General features: G+C 43.3%; 1 long non-coding RNA gene across 4 annotated transcripts in view; it reads left to right on the top strand.

Moving 5' to 3' along the window:
• The window catches only part of LOC115418475 (uncharacterized), a 41,386-nt gene extending 28,570 nt beyond the window's left edge, over window positions 1-12,816 (top strand). For all 4 annotated transcript variants that reach the window (XR_003935297.1, XR_003935296.1, XR_003935299.1 and 1 more), the window contains one exon: window positions 12,168-12,816. This is a non-coding gene — a long non-coding RNA (uncharacterized LOC115418475). The remainder of the gene's footprint in view (window positions 1-12,167) is intronic.
• The last annotated feature ends 596 nt before the right edge of the window (window positions 12,817-13,412 follow it).

The raw sequence follows: 13,412 nt of genomic DNA, 5'->3' as shown, positions 1-13,412 counted from the left end.
ATGCAAATATCATGTAATTGCATTTGCATGTGCTTGATTCTTAACCCCTCCTCCTCGGTTGTAAATAATAGCGCCAGTGTAAAAGAAAAAAAGGAAACACTGTCCTGCGCGGTTCCTTATTGAATACACAGCAGGAACAATTAGCAAATGAATGTTGCCCGTTGTTGCCCTGCTCTTTACTTCTCTTTAAGCTCACCTTATTCTGTATGCAAATCATCAATAGCATTTTCTTGCTTTTGATGCCAGCTGAAAAATGGAGCGTCACCCTGTCTTTCTCTCAGCGACTCATTTTGAGACGCTCATGTGTCTTCTCATTGTGCCATATGTGACATCTGTGATTGGCTGCATTACCAGGGTACCCTGCCTCCTCTGACAGGCAAAGCCCACACTGTAAAGCAGAGCAGGAGTGAGGGAGAAGCATAACATAATGACCTCATTAGCATGCTCAGCACTCCCTGCTATAGGCCCTGGTGCGCTGCTGCGCCGTGGGACCCACCGGTGTACGCCCTTCTCACAGCACTCAGCATGCAACATTGTGTTCTCCCCACACAATGCGGCGCTTCATACAGGCTTTATTACGCCTTGTCAAAGCGCAGGGGGATCAGGGGTATCAGTGCAGAAGCAGCAGGATATGGGCTGTGTACGTGGAACAGGAGATGTATTGGTGCTTTATGGTCTTAATGTGGCGTTAGCAGTGCTGATGGATCCTCTGTTGCTACTGTTGTGCATCAACGTGTGTGTTTATGTTTGTGTGTCTGTGGTTTGTACTTGTGTGTGTTTGTGCAATTGTCCGTTTCATTGTGAACTCCCGTGACATTTGTGGCCGTTTTCACCTGTCAGTGCTAATTATTAGAAAGAGCGTTTGGTGTATTGTTTGCGTCCTGGAGATAGGCTATCATCCACTCTGAAGATGTGCTCTGTGGTATGTGCTGTTGCTCTGTACAAGTGTAGTGCCTTTAACTTCACTGCAAGGGCTGGAAGAACACACATAAACACTCACACACAGTTTTGTACAACTAAAGTGCACAATGGCTTAAAAGTACCTTTTAATCTTTATTATACTTTCTGAGGAGATAATTCTATTATTATTATTGTTTTTTTTTTGTATATCTGAGAGGGGACTGATAATATGGAGGAGTCGATATTAAAACCATCCTTTCAAAACACTGAAACCTACTAAACCCATGGTGTGTGCCGCCATGCATGCGTCTCCTCTTACCTCTGTTTTATTCTTTAACAGTCAGTTACAGCACCAGCAAATTATGGGCAGTGTTTTGAAATGTGTGTGGGAACTTAAAATGAATTACCTTTTTTAAATCATTTCATAACTAGTGAAGAAAGGAAACAGTTCACCCCTGTTATTGTCCTCTTTATCAGATTCGGGCAGTTTTAATCTCCGTCATTTTCTGCCTCTGTGTCTAATCAGGCCGTAGTGACATTGATGAGGCTGAGGTGGAGCTGAGCAGGTTACTGTAAAAGCCCACGCTAGCTGTCGTTAGCCTGGAGGGGCTGCAAGCTGTACTGTATCCTTTTGTGGGGGAAAATGGCAGTCAAAAAGACAGACAGGCAGGTTCTCTGTGTGTAGCTTAAAGGCAGATACCCCCTTTTTGAAGAAAATATTATTTACCATTTTAATTGTCCTGCTTTCCATACATTTATATTTAATAGATATTACCTTGATTTAAGGAAATTAAAGAAACACTCACAAAGATAAAACATACTGATGATATGAGTAAGAAATTGAATAACCTATTATTCCATTCAAGGTTTGGATATGGTTTGGATATTGTAGATTAAATTTTTTGGGTGAAGATAATAGGATGAAGTCAGGCTTGGAGGTGAAGGGTGTTGGTGCACGACACAAAGAGTTTGTGTGCATCGTCGTAGGGGATAAACAGGGTGGGGCTGTTTTAATCTGTATTTGCATATTCAGAAAAACAAGGGAGACCATATGTTTTATGAAGCTCTGAGTGAGCGCAACACGTATGCTAGCCAGCCGCCATAACTGCTTCATACACCCTTATGCACATATATGCAGCCACAACCCCACATGCTAATCCATATTATGCGGGTATGAATGTGTCCATTCACACTTAGTCACAGGGAGAGAAAAAAAATGACACGCTCCCCAACATCATCTACTGCAGAAAGCTTTTATGCTAATGATGGTTAGAGCCATGTGTGTAACTACACTGCTGCAATTATGCATAATTCAACACAAAGGGAACAGTCAAGATGGTATAGTATAGACCTCACTTTGGATGGACGTACTGCATGTATATGAATATAGAGTGTGGAAATCAAAGTCTTTTTCTGGAGGAGGTAATCAGAGCCAAAGACCCTCAACGTCACTCATATTGTAAGCCTATGCCGCCCATATGCCATAGTTTCAAGTAAAAATATTTTCTCAAATGATTTTCTTATTTATTTCCTTATTTACATGAACAGTTCTTTTAAATTCTGCTTCATTTGCATAATAAATAAATAAGTAAAGTAAGAATTGCAGCAGTGCAAATATGTTGTGGGTGTATTTTCGCATTTACTGGGACTGTTATGTAGCATATGAAAAGAATGACATTTTTAGGGCTTTATGTGTGTTTGGCACTTTTCCTAAAATACATAATCCGGGTATTTCGGGTGGTATTTAGAAATAAAACAGGCTGAATGTGGGCTGTTCATTTCTGAGTGTGATTGTCGTCCAGTCCGGTGCAGCTTTTCTCATTCAGATTGCCCACTGCTTTTGATTTGCTTAGTTATTGATTGAATGTGTTCCACCCACTGAAGTAATAGTTGCTGAAAGCATTTACAGCCATCGCTCAATTCACCCCGGCCCATTCCACTTTCTTCTTTGTTGTGACCAAACAAATAGGTGATCTTTTTTCCCCCTCCCTTAAACCACTTTAACATTCAAATGAAAAATGAAATTTGAATCACTTATCTTTTAAATACACCACAAAAGGTAAATTGTTCATATTTTACTTGCCATTTTCAGGTATTTCCTTCTTATGCAGGTGTGTCTAAATTGTCGCATTATAGCTATTTACTGTGCACATGTTATTTTGAGGAGCTTGGAGAGTTCAAATGTTAGAATTCAAGAAATACATTTTTAATGTATTAGCCTACATTAAATGTAATGTGTGACATCAATAAGGAAGTGTTTTCTATGGCAAGAATTTTCTATGGCAAATAAAAAATGTTACAATTGAGGATAGACACAGTTTGTGTGATGACACAAAACATAATAATTTGTGTAAAAATTGTTTGCCAATCACTTGAGAAAAAATAGCTGTATGATTCTGTAAGTATCCATAGCCATTTTATTTGTCATGGTGCACTTGGTACACTGAACTAAATTCATTTCACTGATACTCAAGCAAATTCCTTACGTGAAACCACCCTCCTTAAGAAGTAATTCCTGAGTCAAGTGTTGCTGCTGCTGTTTCCTCCGAGCTGCAACACTGAGCCCCAAGTCTGATTATAGACTCAGGGAAAAACAGTCAGGCATTTATCCAAGTCACTGATTATGTCATTTCAACAGGCTGCAAACACTCAGACGGCCTAGACAGCTCTGAGGGGAGAATTATGAAGCTGGAGTGGAATGGAGGCTGTATGAAAAGGAAATGAAAATGGAGTAGTGCTGTATGTGTGATTAAACTGCCTGCTTGCCAGCAAAAGGCCACGCTGGTGTAGCACAGGCCTGAGATTTGGCCGTAATGAAAATGTGAAGGTGGAGGGGGTTTAAACCCCCTGAATGACATGAATGAGCACATGCACGCACACACACACACATATATACACATACACATATATTTTATGGTCTACATATGTGTGCAGGCTGAATGGTTTATATGGGGGAGCCTGCGAGATAGACTGCTGATGCAATTTGAGAAATAAAAGGCAAAGAGCAAAAATACTGTGTGGAAAGAGCAGTTGGAAAAGGAAAAGCTCCCTGATTCAGAAATAGAGCAGTAGGATTAATGTTTAGCAGGTAATTTATACAAGCCACACAAAATCCTGGAAACGTTGTTGCCCGTAGAAACAGACAGACAGGTCCATGGCAGCCAACCCAAAAGCCAGCCACATAAATATTAAATTGCACCATTCAGATGCAGCGACAGCATCCCAGTCATCAAGCGTGGGAACGGGAGAAATGATTAGGGGATCAGGATGAGGGGGTTGTGGTTAGTTCATGGCCAGACAGACCAGCTGCACTGACTTCCATTCAGAAACAGGTTAGGAAGGACCGCAGGGGTCAAGGTCAGGGGTGTGCATGTGTGTGTGTGTGTGTGTGTGTGTGTGTATGTGTGTGAGGGGGGTATCAATGCAGTGACTAGGGGTGAATTTGTGTGCGGCTTGTCTGCCGTTCATCCCTGGCTGCCTGGTTGACTGACTGACTGTCTGTCTGTCTGTAAGTGCCTCTGTGTTTGCTTATTTTATAAGCTGCTTCTTATTGCTTCGCTCCGGGGACGACTTGAGCTGAGAAACCAGGGGAACCCAACCCCCTCAGCCAGCCTCTGGCCGGTCTCCAGTCGGCCCTGAGCCAAATCGAGCCAGAAATCAAGTCCTGCAGCCCAGTCAACCCCCTGGTCAAACATCCCCCCAGCCAAACACAGTCAAACCCAGTCAGACACTTTGACAGCCCCCAGTCTGTCTCAGTCTGCTGCCTCCTGTAATTTAACGTGTCAGATCAGGGTTCATCTTACGTGCATGCTACAACCAGAAATGTATGTAATTCATGATATGCGCTTGATTGAAGTGCTTTGGCTTAGAGGACGGTAGGGGATTTGTTAAAAAAAAAATCAGAGCTTACAAAAAAAAATCATCTCAAAAATCATGTCCATTTGAAAAATACCCTGTGTGATCAATGTGCCATATCTTAACCTGAACCATTTGCTAATTTCATATCCCGCAATATCCCATTCTTTCCTGTCTGGCACATTTTCCTCGATAAAACAGCCCATCAATAACAATCCCCTTTATTGCTGAAATGCAGTTGGTCACTGTATCATTGCCATTTCATCAAATCATATCAGAAGTGAGTGTGTGAGCTTGCGGCACGTTACGGCACTTTGAAATAAACAGTGTAAGCCCTTTAAGAGGAGGGACTGCAGCACATGAGGAGAGGAGAGGAGGAAGAGGGGAGAGGAGGAAGAGGGGAGATCGGGAGGCAAAGGGGGGGGGGGGGTGAGGTGAGGAGAACAAGAGGAAAGAAGGGGAGAGGACAAGGAAAAAGGAGAGAAATTGAGGAGCACAGGCATAAGCTAACCCACCCTGCGGTAGCCTGCTTCCATTCTTCATCGGGGACTTATGCTTCATTAGACTGTCTGAAAGAAAGACCCGCTTTCCCTCATCACCTCAATAGACTAGTCCTCTTTCTCTTCCATAGCCCGGAGGGTACTCCTACAAAACCCACCTCCTTTACCCCCTGTTTTCCTCCTCATTTCTACTCCTAATCGTCTCAACTCGCGCTGAAATCAAGCTTAGTAACAGCAGTTTTGTGAGCCCCTCTGGTCCATTGCCCCCCCCACCTCCTACCCTTCTCCTCTCCTCTCCTCTCCACTCCCCTCCTTCACCATCTCCCATCATCCTCCGATCCCCACCAGCTCCCCTTCTCTGCTCATTCACTCACCTTGGTCAGACACACCACCCACCCACTGCTTAAATCCCTATCAGCATGTCAAGTAAATGTCTGCCCAGCTGGGGTTGACACACATATGCACATACACACATACACACAGTCATGCTGAAATATAAATGCACTGCACACACAATCTTTTGCTTGCTTCTGGGGTTTAGCCTTCCTCCCTGCTGACCCTTTTCACCCGTGTTTTGCTCTCTTCCCCTTCTCGCTGCTTCTCTTTCCCCCTCTGCCTCTCCTCGGGCGCTGATCTGACGGTATGGTTTGGCTAGCTGACTATATCTGCGAGAGGTTTATCACAGGGCTTCGCTGCGCTCCTTCTGTTGCCTACCTGTTTTTATTTTCAAAATTAAAGTGCTTTCTCCAAAAAAGCCGCTCCCTACCTCAGGCCATGTTCACCTTTACATCCCATCTATTTGATTAAAGGCTACTGGAATCCTATCCTCTAAATTTGTTACAGTAAAATCGGTCAGTTTATCTCCTAATAAAATCTGGAGCTGAAATATCGGTGGTGTGTGTGAGGAAATAAGGTCTCATATCTTCACTATTTTGAAGTCACTCTGCTACCAAATATCCTTGTGGGGTTTTTTTCAAGAAGGAAGCAAGACTCTCAAACAGCTCTTTAATGCAGCTTTTTTTTCTGTTAAACAAGTTATTATTGCATCTGTGTACTGCCATTAGTTATAGTTTGTTAAACCAGGGATGTTATAACTTTATGATGAAGCAGGGTTATATTGTGATAAATACATTTATTGCTGCTACAGGCCTTTATGTTTATTTATCCAAAGGGTTTTAGCGCAAAACCTATTCTTGATCAGGACATTTACTCTCATGGGATGTAAAAAATCACTTGGTAATTTGTTTATTTATTCTCATTGTGTCTACACATGCTTCTACTTGTTGTATACACCCTTGAATCATTAACTTAAAGTGGGACAGCTTCACACACACGAAAAAAAAAAAAAATGCTGCTCACATTGCTTCCTAATTTCTTCACACAACACAATAAAGCGGCTGTTTCCCATTTTACTCGTCCCGCTTCTGAACCATATTTCAATCATTACTCTGATTTTTGGGGACAATGACTTGCACGGCGTGTTCTCAGCAGTAGCTCAGCCTGTGTTAACGTGGCGCAATCTTTATGTAAATGTATTCAGATGCATTCTCAGCCCGTGGACCATCATCTCTGCTGGGTGGTGGAGGCTGTTCAGTCACATTTTCTCCTGTAGCAGGCTAGCAGGCTGGAAATGTGCAACACGGCTGATGGTGATGCACACAGGAAGGGTGGACCCCTGCCAACGCGCCCCAGAAACCCCTATAAAATGCTATGTTTATATTGGGGCTGTGATTTACAAATGTACGTTTTTTTCGCCTTTAGGCATAAGCACCTCCTATGTCGTTGTGCTTTTTCATCAGGCGTGCGGCAGACAGCAATAGAATAGCGAGGATGGGGTCCTCGCTGCATCTGCGCGGCGAGATGGGATGGGGAGGGGAGGCGAGCGAGCAAGAAGAGGAGGCATGTGTGCATTCTCATCTTAGTGGGTGCTCTTCTCTGGAGCCCAGTGCTCTCCTCATATTGAGATATTCCTGAGAGCTTTGACGCAATTTTTGACACACATAAACACACACCTATGCATATACAAACACACACACACACACTCTGGTCCTTTGTGTATAGTTGTTCACCTCAGCTCAAGCTCATCTCTAACGTTCTGAACTTGACTGTCTTACAAGTTCATTGTTATTCATTTCACTGTCATCCTGTGTCGCCCTGAGAGACTGACTAAGTCTCCAGCCCCAGGTTTCCCAGACAGGACTGTGCTTGTCACACACACATACACACACACACACATACATACACATACACACACATCCACATGCCCACACAAACCCATTGTTCCAGCAGCAGGATGTCCGTGGTCCTCTGGGTAAACGTGTGTGCTGACTGTATTAGAGGACACAGTGAGACGGTGCAGTTTGTCAATGACCTGGTTCCGCTGCATCCGACAACTGCAAAGTTCAGTTCTCAGGTGATTAGATGCAGCGAGAGCAGAGGTGCATTTCTGTGCGTACGGTTATTTGTCTTTATTTCTATTAGGAGTTAGTTTGGCAAGTCATTTACCTTGGATTTTAAATATTAAAATCACATCTTCCATTTGGCTGGAAATAGTTTTCATTTTTGTTTATTTCATATCACATTAGACCAAATAAAAAATAACATCTTGCTTGAAGTTCTTTGGTGCTCATTAGTTTAAAGTTTTCCAATATCTCCTAATAACAAAAACAACCTATTCAGCCTTCTTTATTTCCTTTTACTCTGTTGCCCTTCACCGTCTCCTTTTTTTTTTTTTTAACTTTGTCCTTCTGGCTGAAGAAAACCAGGGGCTGCAGTTTGCTTAGCTGAGTCCATAAAGAGGCGTTTTAAAAAGCTGTGTTAACAGACCAACAAAGCTTTAAATGCACCCCCCTCTGTGAGGGGGTGGTTCCCATAGGGATGTAGCGTGGCGCTCCATTGGTAGGCCTCTATCCGGCCTCTCATTCAGCCCAACGCTCAGTCACGGTCACTTATGGTAGGAGGGAAAATCACACAATTCAGCCCAGGCCTGATCCAATGACATGTTTTTTTAATGAGGTGGCTCTATGTCTTTGTTTGGGCACCAAACTGAAGTCCAGACCGGGACGAGCCCAACTGAATAAGATGCAAGGCCATAGCCAGGCCAAACTTACAAAAAATGCACAAAGCCCTGGCTCTGTTTGGCCAGTGAATAGCTTTCTACTCTGACCTCTGCCAGTACACACATGAACACCAGCCGTGCCCATAGTAAGTTTATTCAGTAGTAAATTTTGTCAATATTTTTGGCAAATAAGAATTTGATGCAGTGCTTGTTGTTGTCTTTTCTCTTAACGCTCCTTGAAAACATTTGAGATCAGTGTATTAGTGCTGAAGGACAAGTGCAAAACAGATTTGTTTTTAACAGAATAAAAGTGACGGTCCCAAGAGGTGCCTGTTAGGGATCTGTAAACCCTCCGTTATTTTTTTCCAGGGTCATACACAGACAGATTTCTTTCTCTTTCATTTTCACCAGCCCTTGTGTCTTTTCCAGAAAACCCCATTCCATATATCACACATATGTGCACGTGTCACATGGTGTGTGTACATCTGCGAGTGTGCCAGCCGCTCACTGGCTTGTATGTTCTGGGGTGAGGACTGTCATTAAACTGTCTGCCTGCATCACTAGACTCGACCATCACGCTGCTTCGCTGTCCATTCTGCTTCTCGCTGGGCCCTCACACAACACATACAGATTCACTTGGCCTTCAGCCAGACTCACATACGTAAACCATACAGTATGTCTCCCCCATGATGAGGTTGTGAAGGCGGACTGTAACACTGAGGCATATCTTCTACATGAACACTGTGGATAAGCAACATATTGTGTTAAAATATTTAACATTGGGAACTTAAAATTATAATGTAGGTAAAATAGTAACCTAAAGGGTGGTTCAAACAGGAGTTGCATATAGGAGTTGTGGTTTATACTGAAACCACAAAGTACAAATGCAGGGCAGACAAAGAAGGGAATGATTTCTTTTTTTTTTTTTTTTAACCATTACTTTTCTATTGCAGTTTAACCCCTTTTCAATAGCTCCATCCAATTTCTATCATCCTGGAACCAAAGAAAGTACAGTTATTTGGTGGCATCTAACTTTTTTTGGATTATGTTATGCTGTAATTTCGTATCACATCCACTATGACTAATAATTTTTCATAAAGTAGTCAGAATTTCTTTCTCTAAGTAGTTTTAGTGAACCAAATGACTTCCACACAGGGGAGTTTTCTACTTCCAGGGCAAAGTAGTCAGTACTTTCCCCAACTCTGGTGTTTCTTCATGTGAATTTTACTGATGGAGATCCATAAATATAGGTTTATTAATTGTAAAATCATAATAGAGGCTGAATTATTCAACATTTTTTGCAAGTGCATGTCCTGTAAGGCCAGCAGTAGTGGCTTGTATATCTTTAACACTACAGGACTCCACAGTGTGTCTGGACGAGCCTTGCTGGTTGCTAAAGTACTCTTGTATCCTCTCATACACCCACCCCATCAGCCAGCCTGCTTATCTCTGATGTAGTCAGCCTCTGTTCCTTGCTCACATTCAAGGCTGTGGTAATGGGGAATTAGTATGCAGTGAAGCAGACAGACGGCCCTGTGGATCTAATAGGTAGCCAGACTGGAGTAGAAAACTAGAGTGGGGGGGGGCATCTCTAGCAAAGAGGGGGTTAAGCATGGCCTCTCCCTCACTTCTCCTCCTATCCTCCTGCTCCCTTCCCTCTTCCCTTTCATCGCCTCGTTCCCCATGCCCTGTCCCAAACCTTAATGGGACGTCAGACGGACAGCCTAGGCTGAATTGAGTAGGGCGAGCAGCCTACAGTCCCCCCACCACTCCCACCCCTACTCTCTTGTTGTCTCCCCCCCAAAAAAAGAGATCCCCCCCTTCCCCCATCATGCCCCGTCTTGCTCTCACTGCTAGCACCCATATCGCAGCTCCATTTGGTTCTCAGGGCTATTGAGGGGGTCCCAGACACCCTCCGCTCTTCAGCCCCTCAGCCTAACTCTGCATAAATTAAGCACGTCTCCCTGGTGTCTCGTCAACCAGTTGGGGCACGCCTGGCCCCGGGTCTACCATCTCCCAATCTGCTGCTCCTTCTCCCCTCATGCTGTCACCTTCTGTCTCCCTCCACCTCCCCCATCTACTGTATCCTATCAATCTGACTCCAATCACGCTTCTTTTTTTTCTAAATTCTTCCAAAATCATTTCCTCTCCTGATTCCTTTTTTCGCCAACCTTCATCCTCCACTTCCTCCTCTTTTTTTTTCTTCTAAATCCCTTGACACACTCCCTCCCACCTTACCTGTTTTATATTCTCCACATTCTCTCTATGTCTACTTTTCTTATCCTTGCAGCACGGTGTTACCCAGATCAACCGAGCATCTTCTCCTCTCCTCTCCTCTCCTCTCCTCTCCTCTCCTCTCCTCTCCTCTCCTCTCCTCTCCTCTCCTCTCCTCTCCTCTCCTCCTCCATCCTTCTCAGCCTGGATATTGTTTACATCTGTCTGGCTAATCACTGCTAGAGCCTCTCTAGACCTCACAGATGTTGCAATAATACAGGGGATTAGCAGGCTTAACACTCTGGCTTATTTGGGGAGTTTTCCTGATGCTCTGGCAGTGAAGCCCGCCAGCTCCTCTGGATTTGACCTTTTTTCTGTTTCACTCTGTGCTGAGATTCTGCAGTCCCGCATCTCTTTGATTTGTGATTTTTTTTTTTTTTTTTTTTTTTTTTCACAAGCATCTGGCTTGCTGACGCTGTCGGTGCTCTCCGTTTTTACTTCCTGCTACGTCAGGGCTCGGGTTAAATGGAATTACAGGGAGCACATTCTGTAGCTTTAGCACCAGAGCACCTTTATTCAGCACATGATGAATTCAACAAGGTTTGGACATAATGACGTCCCTCACTGTCTTAGGAATATTGAACATATCATAGTTCTGTTTTTGTGTTTTGTCCAGTCTCATCTGTCCTAGGGTAGCTTGTAGCTAGCACTGTGTTAGCCTCTTTCCCTGCTCACCATGATGCTGCTTACACCTCCCATGTCCTCCATGCTCTCATTTTTAACTCAATGCTGAAAGATAATTAGATGATCTTCTCAGTCTCAGACTCAGCATCTCTGCTGCTCCTTCCTGCGTCATGCAGCTTACCGAGTCCTGTTTTATGACAAAGCAGATCAGTATGTGTATATGTGTATCCACACGCGTGAGTAAGTGTGTTTGGGGTCAATGTATTTCTGTCTGGATCCTAATCCCAAAGGTGATATTAGTCTGGTAGGGTGAACCCATCCCCCCCTCAGTGTGTGTGTATGTGTGTGTTTGTGCTGCAGGCATTAGGGTCAGCCAGGAAGCCCAGACAGGCTCTACCTTGACCTCTGACCCATGACTGTCTGCTAGCTCTGAGGTCATGCACATCACTGATACAGACAGCTGATAGACGCACATACAAACACACATACGTACGGCTTGTCTCCTGCAGTAAACAACAACAGTTTGGTGTGTCTGAGAAGATGATGACGCAGACAGCGTCATCTTAGCTAGCAGCACGGTTTAGCTTCGTCATGTGAGATGTGTTATCCATTGTCCACAATAATGCATTTAGCTCTTCACTGAATCCCTTCATATACATCCCTTTATTTAGTATTTTAGGATAATCTGCTTGTGGAAATTATTTGTAACATTTCAACAGCTGGTGTTCAATATTTAATAGGGAACTTAAAACATAAATTTGAGTGGAAAAATTAAGTTTCAGGTTAATTTTGGATCATTAAAACACTTTTATAAACAAATATGGATCATTTTTCCCATATCTATAGGATTTATGATACATCCATTAACTCAGTTTGAGAACATCCAGAATCATTAAAATATTAACAAACTAATTCCGCTTTAGTAATCACTTTTATATTTGCTTTTATTTTCACAGATCCAGGAATGCCACCATGGAGATGAAAAGTGGCAAACCTTCCTCTACACCTGGGCCTGATTCTTACAGAGAACGCACACCATCCATCTGCAGCTAATTTCTCAGATCATGTTTAGCCTCGGCCACATATGGAAAATGCCACCTCTACACCTGGATGAATAGTCAGTTAGACACACATAATCAGAGGCTGATTATCAGTGTTCTCGTCTGCAGCCTTTGTGGATGTGGACAGGTAAGTAGGAGCTGCTTGAAAAAGGTAAGCTTAGGGGTTGAATCGATTTAAGAGCTGTCTGAAGTGTAAAATGGAGCTGCCAAGCAATATTTTTCAAAATTAGTTTCATTAGATATGAATTACTATATTTGAGACCAATTTTAGGTCGGAGATTGGATGAGACCCCAAGGGGTCCTTCTTTTTACTCTGTAATTTACATTCAAGTATTTGACTGGAAAATCATTTGACAAGAATTTGTCATTGTTGAATTAGTTTCCTCTTTTCTGTGTTATATTATGTACATATACATATTTATACAATCTTTTTCATAGTGTAAGGAAATAATTTACAATAAAACATTTAATGAGATTGCCAAATGCAAAAACTTTGGTTTTGATATGATATATATTTTCAATAAAACTGAACAATTTGTGAAATGAAAAACTGCCTGCGTTGTTTTTTTTCCTTTTCTGCTAACTTCTACTTTCTGTAGATGTCATTTATAATTCTTTTGCTGATGATCTTATAACCAAACCGAACCTCACAAACACACAGTCGATGCTTCATACAAATCCCATGTAAGATGTGACACAAGAAGCTCCTGGAGCCTGTTCACTTCGATTACTCTGATTATTCCAGCAGTGGCTGAAGGGCTGGAAGGGGAACAGTTAAACCTAGTGGCCTAAATCTGTGGTGTCAATTAGGTGCTTTTGTGTGTAAGCAGCAGGGGTGTTGAAGCGAGTTGCTGAAGCTGAAGGAAACTCTGAACAATGATACACATTCATAACCACACACACACACACACACACACACACACACACTGCTCCTGTTTTGTGGAGATCACACCTCCTTTTGTTTCCCCCCTTTAGCCAGTAGAGGCGATGCCCCAGTGCCCCCAGTGTGCTCCACTGCTCTGGCTGAAATGGGCTCCCTGCTCCCCTCTGGCCCCCTCTCCCCCAACACTGTCCCCTCGCTCTGGGCTCCCCAGCCCTCTGCCTCCCTCTGACTGGTCCTGACCTGAAATTAGGGCCAAG

Source organism: Sphaeramia orbicularis, chromosome 4, assembly GCF_902148855.1.
Source record: "Sphaeramia orbicularis chromosome 4, fSphaOr1.1, whole genome shotgun sequence".
NCBI classification, from domain to species: Eukaryota; Metazoa; Chordata; class Actinopteri; order Kurtiformes; family Apogonidae; genus Sphaeramia; species Sphaeramia orbicularis.
This window is presented reverse-complemented; position numbering and strand designations above follow the sequence as displayed.